This window comes from Megascapheus bottae, chromosome 11 (genome assembly GCF_031878675.1).
Source record: "Megascapheus bottae isolate mThoBot1 chromosome 11, mThoBot2.hap1, whole genome shotgun sequence".
NCBI classification, from domain to species: Eukaryota; Metazoa; Chordata; class Mammalia; order Rodentia; family Geomyidae; genus Megascapheus; species Megascapheus bottae.
The window spans coordinates 62,389,996-62,406,524 of NC_143519.1; the positions used below are offsets into that span (position 1 = coordinate 62,389,996).

Genomic DNA, 16,529 nt, shown 5'->3' on the forward strand with positions numbered 1-16,529 from the left:
TTAGCCCAGGAGTCCTGCCAGGCTGCACTACTGTGTAAAGGAGAGACCACAGCTGGACACACACACACACACACACACACACACACACACACACACACACACACACGGCCAATGTGGCCAGAGCAAAGCAAAGACAGCATCCTAAGAAAAAAGAAAGCATCCTAAACCACACCTGTCACTAGTTTGACTCGCTCTGAAAAAAAGGTTACAAGGTTGCTTTGATGGGCAGCTGGATTATGCTGTCAAGGTTTGCATGGCTGGCGGCTTTGTGTCTCCCATTGATACCTGTTCCACGGATCTTCTCCTAAAATCTCAACAACAGGACTCCTGATTAAGTTTCTACTGAAGTTACGGCTCATCTAATACAGCATTGCTATAATAAAATAATAATGAGCTGAGTGCCAGTGCAATTCTAGCTACTCAGGAGGCTAAGATCTGAGGAATCCAGTTTGAAGCCAACCTGACCAAGAAAGTCCATGAGATGCTTATTTTCCAATTAACTAGCAAAAAAAAAAAAGAGTCCAAAAGTGGAGCTATGGTTCAAATGATAAAGCCTTAGCCTTGAGCAAAAAAAGCTCAGAAACAACACTCAGGCTCTGAGTTCAGGACCCAGAAGTGTAACATAAAAGTAATATATAATAATAATAACAACAACAAAAATAATGAGAAGGGATGGGTGGGGTTGGAAAAGATAGAAAATGATGGAAAAGCTAACACTGATTAAAACATTAAAATTGTACATATAGAAAGGCATATGGAATTGAAATCCCTTTGTACAACTACAACTACTTTACAAAGATCTTGTTAAGCTGGATGCAGTGGCTCACACCTGTAATCCTAGCTACTCAGGAGGCTGAGATCTGAGGATTACAGTTCAAAGCCAGCCTGGGGAGCTAAAGACTATGAGACTCTTATCTCCAATTAACCTCTAAAAATCGCAAGTGGCACTATGGTTCAAGGGGTAGGGTGGTAGCCTTGAACTGAAGAGCTTAGGGACAGCACCCAGGCCCAGAGTTCAAGGCCCAGGACCCACAAAAAAAAATCATTTAAACAAGTAAGTAAAATTGTGCATGGTTATACCAATATTCCACATTAGGGTAATGAGGATATTGTACATCTTTATTTTGTACCCTGTTTTTATGTGTTGTAATTCAGAATAAAATTTAAAGTTGAATATTAAAAAAGAGAGAGGTAGGTCTGCAAGTACAGTCCAAGTGTTAGAGTTTCTCTAGTAAACTAATAAGCACGAGGGCCTGGGATCAATCCCCAAAACAAAAAATAAAAGACAAGAGAGAAACGAGGGGGAAGGAGGGGGAGGGGGGAAAGTGAGAGAAGAGGAGAGGAGGGAGGGAGGGATAAGGAGAAAGGGAAGGGAAAGAGAGGAGAGGAAAGAGGAAGGGAAAGGAGGACAGAGGGAGGGGAGAAAAGGAGGAGGGAAGGGTGGGGAAAGAGCTGGGTGAGAAGGGGAGGAGAAGAAGGGGGGGGCAGGATGGCAAAGGAGAAGAGAGGAAAAGAAAGGTTCCAAAATCTATCTTTTTAAGTCACTTATCAACTTCCCCTCTCTCTCAGCTCTGCTTGAACTGAGTCCAGCAGAGTGGAGCCCATCCACAAGCCCCACAATCTCAGCACATCTCTCGCCAACGAGGCTCCCATCGTCCTCCAGGCGACACTGGATGCTCCTTCTTCCTTCCTTTCTCCTTCCAAGAATGGGGAGCCAAGATGGTGGACTAACGCAAGTAGCACTTACTCAGTTTCCCAAAGGAAATAGCCCCAAAACAGCTTCTCAGGGATGGTGGTGACAGGAAACACACCAAAAGTCCACACTGGATGGAAACAGGCTTGGACTCGGGATGTCTGTAGGCAAGAAAGAGTCCCTTAGTGTTTTGACCCCAGTATCTAATGGTCCAGCCACCAACCAGAAAAGCTGCAGGCCCTGGGAGAGGCATGGGAAAGCCTTCCCTGTGGAGGGTGGGAGATGTAGGCTCTGCCACATCCTCTCCTTTCAGCTTGTGATACCACCAGCTGTGTGGGTTTTACCCAGGCCCCTGTTACCCCAAAGAGCAGCTGAGCCCTGTAAACACCAGGGCTTCAGTCTGGTCTAGAGTAAACCCCAGGCTGGACAAGGTAGGTTCTGTGCTCCTTCTACACACCAGTGAGGAAACAAAACTATTCCAACAAGCTCTGAGCCCAGAGCACTTCCACTTACTGAAAGCAACAAAAAAGAAGAAGGGGAGAGAAGGAGCCGGGAAGGAAGGAGGAGGGAGAACAGAGGAAGGAGGAGGAGGAGAATGAGGATGAATTGAGTACACTTAGAATACATTGTAGAACAGAGCTTTACTTTCAGCCCAGTTAAGAACCAGCACACTGGCCGGGAGTTTGGCCTAGTGGTTAAAGTGCTTGCCTAGCATGCATGAAGACCCGGGTTCGATTCCTCAATACCACATACATAGAAAAAAGCTGGAAGTGGTGCTGAGGCTCAAGTGGTAGAGCTCTAGCCTTGAGAAAGTCCAAGGACAGTGCTCAGACCCTGAGCCCAAGCCCAGGACTGGCAAAAAAAAAAAAAAAAAAAGAACCAGCACACCTCGCACCACACACAACTTACCCGTCCCCATTTGAATGTCAGCGGTTATTTTAACTCATATAAGAAGAGTATAAAGAAGATTTTATTTTAAGAATCTGATGTTCAACATTCGAGTAGACACAGTGAGGGTAGGGAGGCTGAAAAACCACTTCCTGGTCAACTATCCCTATAACAGCAACGAAGAGAAACAACTAAAAGATTATGGACACTGCAGCTACACGGAGTTATTAACAGGAGCTGTTATTGTACTCTTTCAGTCCAAACTTTGTTGTGAAAACTAGAAGAATCATCACAGAGGGCATATGCCATGTATTTTACTGTCTAAAACATTTTCCTAATCCATTAGAAGTACTCCAGTCTGGTGAGACCTAGAGGAAACACACACTATGTGAAAATGGACACTATGTAGAAATACACTGGTTGCTACCACAGAAGTCCTAAGCTTCATCATAACCTGATATCCAAGACACATCCAGAGAAGGCTGTTCAATAGAAAGACCCACATGAAAGCGAATGGGAGCCTTGACTCAGTGGCACACACCTGTAATCACAGCTACTCAGGAGACCGAGATCTGAGGATCACAGTTGAAAATCAGCCTGGCAGGAAAGTCATGAAACTCTTACCTCCAGTTAACCACTAAAAACCAGAAATGGCACTGTGGCTCAAAGTGGTACAACACCAGCCTTGAGCAAAAAAGCTCAGGGATAGTGACGAGGCCCTAAGTTCCAGCCCAATGACTGATCAGAAAAATAAAAAGTGGAGCTGGGAGTTTGGCCTAGTGGCAGAGTGCTTACCTAGCATGCACGAAGACCCGGGTTCGATTCCTCAGTACCACATAGACAGAAAAAAAATGGAAATGGTGCTGTGGCTCAAGTGGTAGAGCACTAGCCTTGAGAAAGCTCAAGGGCAGTGCTTAGGCAAGGAGATCAAGCCCAGGACTGGCAAAAAAAGAAATAAAAGAAATAAACGAAAAAGTGAAAGAGAGCATATCCAGTAGATGCATAAATCTCAACACAATAATATAAGAAATACAAAATTAAGGCAATATGACTCATCCTAAAGTTTATGACTCTTTAGCAATTGACTTTAAAAATATAAAGAAGATGAAATTCCAAATCAAGAATTAAAAGAACTACTTTTTGAAATATGACAGTCTGAGAAAATAACAATAAGTTAAGGAAAATAATACAGGTTATGAACACGAAGTTGAATAAAGATATTTTGAAAAAGAACCAAGATCTTAGTAACTAAATGCTCAATGACTCATTTAATAACTCAAATGAAAAGCCTCACTAGCAGATGAGACTAGATAAAAGAAAGAATTTCAGGACTTGGAGAGGTTGATGAATTATAAATTCAGATAGTAATAGAGAAAAAAATGAATAGAACGTGATCAAGATTTTTATAATAAAATTGCAGGTATTTATTTCCTCTTGGATATGATATAAAAGACCAAACTTAAGCATTTTGGCATAGAAGAAAGCACCAAGGTACAAACAAATGAACTAAGTGAAACAACTGAAAATTTCCCAAACCTTGGGAAAGAAATATCTGACACAGGAGCCATTTAGATCTCCAAAAAAACTATCAAAAAAGAACTCACCTAACCATCTTCAGCAACTCATGAAAAAAATTATACACTAGAATCAAACAGGATTCATCACACGGATGCAAAGCTGGTTCAACATGCTCAAGTCAATTAATATAATTCAACACATCAACAGGAGCAAAGACAAGAATCACATGATTGTCTCAATAGACGCAGAGAGGGCATTTGACAAGATCCAATGCCCTTTTATGCTAAAAGCTCTGGAGAAACTAGCAATCCATGGAACATTCCTCAGTATAATAAAGGCTGTGTATGACAAACCACAGCTAGCATTATACTTAATGGTGAAAACCTAAAGTCTGTTCCTCTAAAATCAGGAATGAGACAAGGATGCCCACTCTCTCCATTCCTCTTTAACATAGTATTAGAATTCCTAGCCAGAACAATAAGGCAACAAGCAAGCATAAAGGGGATCCAAATAGGGAAAGAGGAAGGGAAACTTTCCCTTTTTGCAGATGACATGATTCTGTATTTAAAGAACCCTATAGACTCCACTTCCAAGCTGCTTGAGCTGATTCAAAACTTTGGCAAGGTAGCAGGGTACAAAATTAACCCTCAAAAATCAACTGCTTTCCTGTATGCCAACAATGAGAGGAACGAGACAACAATCAAAAAAGCAACTCCTTTTGCAATAGCCTCAAAGAAAATAAAGTACCTAGGAATGAACTTAACTAAGAATGTAAAGGACCTTTCTGATGAAAACTTTAAAAACCTGAACAAAGAAATTAAAGCAGAGCTGAGGAAATGGAAAAACCTCCTATGCTCCTGGATTGGAAGAATCAACATCGTGAAATTGGCAATCTTGCCAAGGACTATCTACAAATTCAGTGCAATACCCATCACTATCCAAATGTCATTCTTTAAAGACATAGAAGAGGCAATCCAAAGTTTCATATGAAATAATGAAAGACCCCATATAGCAAAAACACTTCTTAGCAGAAAGAACAGAGCAGGAGGAATTTCAATACCAAACTTTAGACTCTATTACAGAGCTATAGTGACCAAAACAGCTTGGTACTGGCACAGGAACAGGCCTGAAGACCAATGGAATAGAACTGAGGACCCAGATATTAACCCACAGACCTATGGCCACCTAATCTTTGATAAGGGAGCCAAAAAAATAGAAAGGAAAAAAAGCAGCCTCTTCAACAAGTTGTGCTGGCAAACTGGTTAAGCACCTGCAGAAAACTAAAGTTGGATCCTTCTTTGTCACATTGCACCAGGATTAACTCCAAATGGATCAAAGACCTCAAGGTAAAAGCAGATACATTGAAAACTTTACAAGAAGGAATAGGAGATACACTAGGCCTCCTTGGCAGAGGTCGACACTTTCTTAAAAGGACCAAGAAACACAACAAATCAGAGAAAGGCTGGACAAGTGGAACTGCTTTAAACTGCAGAGCTTTTGTATGGCAAAGGATATATCTTGCGAACTAACTAGAAAGCCTACAGAGTGGGAGAAGACCTTCACAATACAACAGACAAAGGCCTCATATCTAAAACACATCAACAGCTCAAAAAATTGAATCATCCCCAAACTAATCTCCAAAGAAACAACTATCCCGTTAAAAGATGAGCCAAAGACTTAAAGAGAATCTTCTCTGAGGAAGAAATAAGAATGGCCTATACACACACGAAGAAATGCTCAACATCTCTGGCCATAAAAGAAATGCAAATCAAAACAACTCTAAGATTCCACCTCACTCCAGTTAGAATGGCCAGGATCAAGAAATCTAACAACAACAGATGCTGGAGGGGATGTGGCCAGGAGGAATCACTATCACACTGTTGGTGGGAGTGCAAACTCGTTCAACCACTATGGAAAGCAGTATGGCAGTTCCTCAAAAGACTAAACACAGAGCTCTCCTATGACACAGCAATTCCACTACTTGGCATTGACCCAATTGTCCAGAAACAAGGACATACTAAATCCACTAGCACAATGATGTTCACTGCAGCACTATTTACCATGGCAAAGATATGGAACCAACCCAGATGCCCTTCAGTTGATGAGTGGATCAGCGAGATGTGGTATTTATACACAATGGAATTCTATGCTGCTGTCAGAAAGAATCGCATTGCTCCATTTGTAAGGAAATGGAAAGACTTAGAAAAAAATCATATTAAGTGAAGTAAGCCAGACTCAAAGGAACTTAGGCTCAATGGTTTCCCTCATTTGTCATAATCAGTAGAATCCTTGGGCTCTCCTAGCAGAGATTTACAATAGAGCAAAACCTAGCTACATAAGGCCATATAGAATGAGGCTAAATGAAAGGACCTCCAGGATATAGAAACAAAAGCCATATAATGTGTGATTGTTGTCCTTAATGTACTATGTTATCTCTCAACTCTTTTGCTGTTCCTTGGTTATCTCATATTGTTACAGTATTTCACCTGGTTATCTGATATATTGTATATATGCATATTTGCTTATTTGAAATCGGAAAGGGGAGGGGGGAAAATAAGATGAGCAGTGGGGGTGGGGGTAAGGAAACGGGGCCCAAGACATGAGAAAGGGTATCAATGTTTGTGAAGCAATGCCTTCTATATGGTGAATATAATGTAACCCTTCTATTAATTGCAATAAAAATATATGGAAAAAAGAACTCACTATGCTTTATTATTGTTAAAATACTGAGAGTACAGAACAAAGAAAGAATGTGGCTGTGGCTAGCTGTGTGAGAGAGGTACCAGCTCATGTATTTAAAGGGTCAACTATTAGCATAACAGATTATTTCTCAGCAGAAATCCTTAAAGGCACGCCAAGCATGGAAAGATGTACTACAAGGAAAGTCAACTTCCAATTTAGCAAAGTTATTAATTTTTTTAAATAGTATTTTTGCTAGTTATGGGGCTTGAACTCAGGGCCTGAGCACTGTCCTTGGTCTTTTTCAAGGCTAGTGCCATACCACTTAAGCCACAGCACCAGTTCCAGCTTTTTCTGTGTATGTGGTAATAAGGAATAAACCCAGGGCTTCATACATGCTAGGCAAGCACTCTACCACTAGGCCACACTCCCCACCCTAAATTATTATTTCTTTAATCCTTCAGCAAGTCAGGTAGTAGGGGAATGTCAGCTACGAGTGAAAAAACAAAGTGAGGCCCTGAGTTCAAGTTCCAGTACTAGCATACACACACACACACACACCACACACACACACACACATTCAAAATAAGCAACCAAAGGAATTCTCAACTACTAATTGCAAAAGGTGCTGCTTAAAGGAATCCTATGTCCCAAAGAGAAAGATAAACAGAACCCTAAGGACACATGAAAGAATGCAGTCCCCTAGAACAATAGATAAGCAAACGATCATTAGAAAATAATCCTTAGAAAAACAACACAATGACAGGAACTAGTTCACACCCTTCCACCAATGTAAAAGGTTAGAATTCTCCAATTCTGGCTAGATGCGCTAAAAAATAATAATAATAACATCCAAAGTCTTTGCTAAGAGCAAGAAAACATGTTTCAATAGCAAAAACACACAGACTAAAATGTGAAAGATGGAAAAAGTACTCTAAGCAAATGGAATCCAGAAGCCAATAAGGGTAGCTATACTCATATCTACCAAATCAAAATTCCAGCACAGTTAATCAAGATTTCAAACAACAACAAAGGTTGGTGGAGATGTGGAGGAGAGGGAACCCTAGTGTTCTCCTGACAGGAATATAAACTATTATAGCCACTCTGGAAGGAGGTTTGGAGGTTCCTCAAAAAAGCTAAACAGACAAGGAGTCCTTGGAGGCGCTGCCTGGTGGGTGGCACGGAGGAGAGGCTGCCATTTCTACTGCTGCCAGGGGCTTCTTTGCAGATGTATTGCTGGTCTTGAACATTATCCCATTTGATAGCACCCGGGAGCAACAGTCACCAAGATATCCAAGCATAAACTTATTATCTGGAGACATGGAGAGGGTGCTTGGAATAAGGAGAACCGATTTTGCAGCTGGGTAGATCAGAAACAGGACAGCGAAGGACTAGTTGTGGGAAGCAGCTCAAAGCACTGCACTTTGAGTTTGATCTTATGTTCTCGTCCATCCTTAATCCATTTGTGCACACAACCTGGCTGATCTTGGAAGAGCTGGGACAGGAATGGGTCCCGTGGAAAGCTCCTGGCGTCTGAATGAGCGTCAGTATAGAACTTTGACTGGGCTCAACGGGGAGAAAATGGCATTGAATCACGGTGAAGAACAAGTGAGGCTCTAGAGAAGAAGCTACAATGTGACTCCACCAACCCTTGAGGAATCCCGACTACCATGAAATCTACAGTGACAGGAGTTACAAAGTCTGTGATGTACCATTGGAGCAACTGCTGAGATCTGAAAGCTTGAAGGGCCTTCTGGAGAGACTCCTTCCTTACTGGAATGCATGGATGGCTCCCGAAGTGCTAAAAGGCAAACCCATTCTGATATTTGCAGTGGAGCCCTCTTCAAACATCTGGAAGGTATCTCGGACAAAGACATCATCAACATGCCTCTTCCCACTGGAGTCCCGATTCTGTGGGAGCCGGATGAGAACCTGCATGGCTGTTGGACCTCACCAGTTTCTGCGTAACCAAGAAGCCAACCAGGCAGCCATTATGAAAGTAAGTCATATAGCCAGATAACTTAGCTAGGCCCAGAAAAGGCTTTAGGATGCCTAAGTGTTTATGTCATATGCCTTAGGAATTAGCTTTCCTTGCCAAACCAGTAACCAGTAGGGATTAATAAGGTTGTTTTGTTAGGGCCTGAGATGAAAAAGTAAAAAAAAAAAATATAGATGATGTTGAAGGTATTCAATTATTCAATGGTTTAATAAATCATCACTGAGTAATTGACAGGTGACTCTTTTTAATAAAGATTTCTAAAATGAGAGTTAAGTATTACTAGATAATACACTCTGCATACATATTTATTTCTAGTCTTTTCCTCTAGGGAAAGGGATGCTTGGTCAGTTAAGACCAGAGGCCCATTAAATGGGATAGTCATAGATGGATCCCTTTGAGAAGGCCACCAAAGCCCACCTGAAGAACAGTACAGTCACCCCTGGCATGACATTCAGTATAATTCCTCTTTGGTCATTGGAGTTAAGCAAGAAAACAGACAGCTCTGTTTGTTTATGTTCGCTTTTTGTTTTATTTTTAGAAGGGTTGATATTTTTTAACTTTGATCTTTGGGTATTCGCAGTTGGTTACAAATAAAATTCTGTGGCAAAAAAAAAAAAAAACTAAACAGAATTTTCCAATGACCCAGCCATGCCACTCTTGGGCATCTAACCAGAACATCACAAGCCAGGGTACTATAAAGACATCTACACATCTATGTCTATTGCTAAACTAGTCACAATAGCCAAGTTGTAGAAAGAGCCTACAACAGATGAGTAGATCCAAAAAAAATGTAGTCCTTATACTCAGTGGAATTTTACTCAGCCACTAGAAATTATTCTTTCTAGTCCTATTCGACTATGTCATTTGCAGGAAAATGGATGGGCCTAGAACAAAGCATGCTAAGGCAAGTAAGCCAAGCCCAGAGAGACAAACAACACATCTTTTCTCTCATCGGTGGAAGCTAAATCTAAAATATACCTAGATATGATAACCTACATAGGACTCTAAACAGCCAGACTAAAGAAGAATACCCTTAGGGGATGAACCCAATACTAAACTACTATTTACCAAAACAAACTTCAGGAAATGAAAACATGAAATTTTGGTTGATGGTGGTGGTTGTGGTGCTGGTGTTGGCTTTTACTTTGAGCTTTTTTTTTCTTGTAGGGGGGCAAAAGAAGAACACAGAGGGGTAGGGAGCATGGGCTGGTGGTAGAGTGCTTGCCTAGAGGTAGAAGTGCTTGCCTGGCATGCAGGAAGCTCTGGATTTGAGTCCTCTGGACCATATACATAGAAAAAGCCAAAAGCAGTGCTATGGCTCAAGTGGTAGAGATCTAGCCTTAAGAAAAGCCCAAGAACAGTGCTCAGGCCCTGAATTCAAGCCTCAGGACTGACCAAAGGGCACAGAAAAGGAGGGAGGAAAAGTGAACAAATGCAATCACGGTATTCAGTATACACTATGTGGAAAATGACGTATGTAACTGGTGTGCTGAGATGAGAGGGGGAAACTGAGGGAAAGAGAAGGAAGGAGTGCCACTCCAAGAAAAAAAAAAGAAATGTATTCATTATCTGACTTATGAAACAGAAGCACTTCTGTACAACACTTTAATAATAACAATAAGTTATTCTTTTAAAGATTTCTTTGTCTGTTAGGAGTTTTGTGGTCTGATATACATTTTGGGACAATTTTTTTCTTTATCTAAGAAGAATTCCATTTGTATTTTGATGAGGATTGCATTGAATCTATTAACAATGCTTTAGGTAATATTAATAATATTAATCCTTCCATGAACATGGTAGGTTGTTCCATGTGTGTGTGTATATGTGTGTGTGTGTGTGTTCAAATGAGTAGGATTGCTTTTTTATTTCAATTTAAAAGTATTGTAGCAAAATGCAACTGGTTTTCATAAGCCAACTTTGTATCTCCTAACTTATTAAATTCACTTATTAGTTGTAATAGCCCTTCAGGGAAGTTCTTAAAGTTTTTCTAGAATCACGTGGTCTGCAACAGAGAGGCGTCAACTGCTTTCTGAATGTTTTTGATTTCTTTCTCTTGCCTAATTGCTCTGGCCTAAGACTTACACTGTTATGTTAAATATAAATGGTGAAGAGTGCATTCTTATCTTGCTCCAGATCTTAGCGGAAACCCTCTGCTTTTTCCTCATTGTGTATGAATTTGGCTGTGGTTTGGTTACATGTCGTCTACATGATACTGAAGTACATTCCTTCTGTACTTAATGTCACGAAGTAATGCTGGATCTTATCCAATGCCTTTTCTACTAAATGAGATGCTCGTACAGTTCCAGTCTTTCATTCTGTTGAAGTGATAGATAATAAGTGTTGATTTTATGTGTTTGCCAATCCTTGAATCACTGGAATAAAGGCCACTGGGCAAGAGTTTAACTTTTTGAAATGTGGTTGGATTGGGCTTGCAAGTATTTTGTTGAGAATTTTTGCATCAGTGTACCTCAAGGATATTGGTCCACAGTTTTTCTTTTATTGTAACTGTTGTGTCCATATCTAGTTTTGATATCAAGCTAATGTTGCTCTTCTAGAATGAGCTTGAAAGAATATTTTCTCTTTTAATATTTTTAGAATCATTTGAAATAAATGTGTATTCGCCTTCACTAGTGAAGCCATCCTGCCCAAAGGTTTTTTTTTTGTTGAGAGACATTTATTACTGATTCACATTTTCTATGCTTTTCTGGTCAAATTTTGTTGGATTATGTGTATCCAGTACTACAGCCATTTCTTTAGTTTTACAATCTTTTGCTGAATAGTTCTTTATAGTAATCTCAAGATCCTTTGTATTTCTGTACTATCCATTCTAATGTATTCTTTTCTTATTTTTTTTTATTTGAGTCCTCCTTTTATTAGCCTAGCTGAAGGTTTGTCAGTTTATCTTCTTGAACTTAGGGTGCTGTTCCTGAGCTTCCCCTTCCCCCCCCCCCCCCCCGGAAGGCAAGCACTCTACCATTTGTCTGTTTTCAACTTTTTGGGAGTTAATTGGAAATAAGAGTCTCTCAAACTTGCATGACCTTGCTGGCTTCCACTATCACCCTCAGATCTCAGCTTCCTGGGTAGCTAGGATTACAGCCACTAGCCCCAAGCCCCCAGCTTATCTTTTTTAATACTTTGTTTTATTGATATTATTTTAGTCTTTCCTCATTTATTTCTGCTATGATATCGGTTGCCTCTTTTCACATTTTTTTTTTGCCTTTCTGTTCCTTGAGTTGCATTGTTAGGTTGTTTATTGGAAATAGTTCTCTTTTCTCATGTTTAGTCCTATGTTTCCCTCTTACTATTATTTTTTCTGTACTCCATAGGCCTTGATGTAGTTTTTTTCTTTCTAATTTTCTTCAAATTTCTTTTAAAATTTCCTTTTTTATCTCTTTGATAACCCATTGTTCAAAAGTATACTGTTTAGTTCCCATGTATCTGTGCATTTTCAAACAAACTTTTTGTCTATTTTTGGACTTACTCCCTTGTGGTCTAATAAGATACATGGTATAATTTCTTTCTTTGAATTGTATTTTATTGTCAGGGTGATGTATACAGGGGTTACAGTTTCATTCATCAGGTAGTGGGTACATTACTTCTTGAACATTGATACACCTTCCGGTGTTTTTCTCCCACTTTCTCTGCCCCGACCCCTCCCAATCCTCTTGCTTTTCCCCTTCCCTTCCCTATTTTAAATAAACATGTATACAATATACCAGGTTCTTAGTGTACTATATGAAATTACTTCTTTTCTCTTTTTTTACCCTGACATTAAGAACAACCATCACAAAGATAAACCTCTTGGATTTTTTGTTTGTTTTTTTAAAAACTCTGTTCAGACTTGTTTATCACCTAGCATGGCTTATCCTGGCTAGGGTTCTTTGCGATGATAAGAATGTTATTGGATCTACCTGGTAAGTCCATTGGTTAATTGTAGTTTAACAGAAATGTTTTCTTAACCAGAAGATTCTTATCCAATTAATGAGTCCACTGATAAGGTGCTAAAATCCCCGGAGTTACCTTTTTGGAATCAACTTCTACCTTTGAATCTAATGAAGTTGCTTCAGGTAATCTGTGGGTTAGTGTTGGGTATATATATATATGAATGTATTAGCATCTTGGTGAGTTGATCCCTTAATCATTATATAGTAAGTTTCTTGGATTCTTTTTTATAGCTTTTGCCATGAGGATTACCTAACATTGGTATTGCTATTCCTGATAGCTTTTGCTTTTGATTTGCATGGAAGATCTTTTTCCATTGTTCCACTTTCAGTCTACATCTTCACTGGTAAAGTGAGTCTCTTGGAATCAATTTATTTTTTAATCCATTTAGCCTAGTGTGATGAATTTCCTCCATTTTTATTTTACCTTTTTTTTCATACCTAAAGGATAGTGTGTGTGTGTGTGTGTGTGTGTGTGTGTGTGTGTGTGTGTGTGTGTGTTCTGGGGTTTGAATTCAGAACTTGATCATTATCCCTTAGCTTTTTCACCCAAGGCTAGTGCTCTAGCACTTGAGCCATACCTCTATTTCCAGCTTCCCAATGGTTAATTGGAGATAAAAGAATCACAGACTTATCTAGCCAGCTTGGCTCTGAATCACAATCCTCAGAACTCAGACTACAGAGTAGCTAGTACTGTAAGCTTGAGCCACTGGCACCCAGATGAATATACTACTCTTGGTTGACAGTTTGGGGTTTTTTTTCATTCAGGACTTTCAAATATGCCATCCCACTTTCCTTTGTTGACCTGCAAGTTATCTGCCAAGAAATAAGATATTAGTCTAATGGAGATTCCATTCGGATGGAATCTCCATTACAATTAGGGCACTTTTCCCTTACATATTTTAGAACTCATTCTTTGTCATGGGCTTTTTATAATTTGGTTAGAATATATAAAATTACCTTTTATAGTCATATTTATTTATAATCCCTTGAGAATCCTGGATCTGAATGGCCATAGCACTCTCAAAACTTGGAATACTTTCAATTACTTCATAGACTATATCTTCTATACTTTTAATTGGAATACCCAGAGTTAGAAAATTTGTTACTATGTGAGGTCTCATGAGTCTTGGAGGGTTGTTTTTTGTTTGTTTTATTTTTTTTCATTATATACATTTAAGGAAGGATTCTAGACTGGGTGACTTTAAAAGATTTATCTTTGTGCGTGCGTGTGTGTGTGTGTGTGTGTGTGTGTGTGTGTGTGTGTGTATTTGTATTGGGGCTTGAACTCAGAGCCTGGGCACTGTTCCTTCCCTTTTCTCATTCATGGCTAGTCCTCTACCACTTGAGCCACAACTCCACTTCCAAGGTTCTGGTGGATTATTGGAGATTAGAATCTTAGGGACTTCCCTGTCCCCAGCTGTCTTCAAACCCCAATCCTCAGATCTCAGTTTACTGAGTAGCTAAGATTAACCAATGAACCATCAAAGTCCAGCTCAAAAGATGTATCGTTGAGTTCAAAAGATCTCCCCATTGTTTGGTCCAGTCAGTTGTTGAGGCTCTCAACAGAATTTTTTTATTAAAGAATTTATTAATGTTGATTTTTACATCATATTTTAAATGACAAGTTTAACAAACAAGTGTTCAAGAAGGGAATCTCTATTTACAATCACTGGGACTTAGAATTTAGAACTTAATCAAAATTAGGCTAAGGGTTTGTATGTCATAGAAACATATTAATTTATGGAATAAAACATTATGTCTATAGAGTCATAGGTTTTTATGTCTATAGAGTTATGTTTATATTTCCATTACCATGTCCATAGCATTGGGTATGCAGATACTGAGTCCTCGATCTTGTACTCTTTGTATTTAATAGCCACATGTTAAGGATACCATGCGCCTTCAACAGAATTTTTTATTTGGACTTAGTGAGTTTTTCAGGTCCAAGATTTCTGTTGGATTCTTTCTAATAGTTTCCCTTTGATGAATTTATCATTCAGATCATAAATTGTACCCCTCGTTTTGTTGTACTATGTTTGCAGTCTCTTGCATTTCACTGGTTTTCATTTTCAATTCTTTTGTAGTTATTTCATCAGCTTGCTTTCCTTAGGGATGTATTGCTAACAAGTAACAAGTGTCACCGCAACTTCCTGTGCCCCTATGTTGATAATAAAAGCTCTCTTTTCTCTACCAATTTTACAGGGTGACTTTCATAGCAAAAGGCTTTCTCCCGAAGATGTGTCTCATGGTGTCATTCTAGTACACTACATTTGCTTTGCTTCCAGTTGGGAACAGCTTCTTCAGCTTTGATTCAGTGTATGGAAAAGGAGCAGGGCCTCCACTGTACTGACCTTCCAGAGAGGCAATGGTGATCAGGTGGTTAATGGAAGATAATTCATTTCTTTCCTTATAAAACTGCCTCACAAGCCAGGCACCGTGGCTCATGCCTGTAATCCTAGCTACTCAGGAAGCTGAGATCTCAGAATCACGGTTCAAAGCCAGCCCAGGCACTAAAGTCTGTAAGACTCTTAGCTCCAATTAACTACCAGAAAACAGGAAGTGGCACTGTGGCTGAAGGAGTAAGGTGGTATGGAAGCCTTGAGCTGAAGAGCTCAGGGACAGCACCCAGAGTTCAAGTTCCATGAAAGACCCCCCCAAAAAAATGCCTCAGACTTCTGTGCTCCACAGTCCCTCCATTTTATCCACAGTACATTGTCTTTCTCACCCCCCAATTTTCTAGTTAAATGGCAGCTTTTCAATTCTTTAATTTTAGTTCTTTGTGGAAAGGAAAGTGTGTTCCACACACTTCTAGTTTTCCATCTGACATTTATGCCTTTATCTGTTTTGAATTAATTTTTTTTCTTCTGGTTTAATATAAAGGTGCAGTTTCAGCCTTTTGCATGTGGGTGTTCATCTTTTCGAGAAACATTTACTGAAGAATCACCTTTCTCCATAAGTATTCTTGACACCCTGGTCAAACATTAGTTGACCATCTATGCATGGGATTATTTCTGCAGTCTGGTTTTTTTTTTGTATTGGTCCATGAGTCTGGATTTGTTTGCTTTTTTTCATATATTTTTATTGTAATTAATAGAAGGGTTACATTATATTCATCAGATAGAAGGTGCTTTACTTCACAAACATTGATACCCTTTCTCATGTCTTGGTCCCCATTTCCCTTCCCCCACCCCCACCCCTCATCTTGTTTTCCTCCCTTCCCTATCCAACTTCAAATAACCAAATACACATATATACAATATATCAGATAATCGGGTGAAATATTGTAACAATATGAGATAACCAAGGGACAGCTAAAGAGATGAGAGATAACATACTACATTAAGGACAACAATCACCTTTGTTTCTATATCCTGGAGGTCCTTTCATTTAGGGTCATTCTATATGGCCTTATGTATCTAGGTTTTGTTCTATTGTAAATTTCTGCTAGGAGAGGCCCAAGGTTTCTACTGATATGACAAATGAGGGAAACCATTGAGCCTATGTTCCTTTGAGGCTGGCTTACTTCACTTAATATGATTTTTTCTAAGTCTCTCCATTTCCTTACAAATGGGGCAAAGTCATTCTTTCTGACAGCAGCATAGGATTCCATTGTGCTGTGCAATACTGAAGCTTAAACTCAAGGCCTGTAATTTATTTTATTTATTTATTCATTTATTCATTTATTTATTTAGCTTATGGCTGGCAGTCTCCTTGAGCCATAGCTCCACTTGAGCTGTTTGATAGTTAATGTAGACAAGAATCTCATGGACTTTTTTGCCCAAGCTGCCTATGATTCTCAGATGGTAGC

General features: G+C 39.5%; 1 pseudogene; it reads left to right on the forward strand.

Moving 5' to 3' along the window:
- The first annotated feature begins 2,679 nt into the window (after positions 1-2,679).
- Positions 2,680-15,706, forward strand: LOC150057258 (bisphosphoglycerate mutase pseudogene; annotated as a pseudogene).
- The last annotated feature ends 823 nt before the right edge of the window (positions 15,707-16,529 follow it).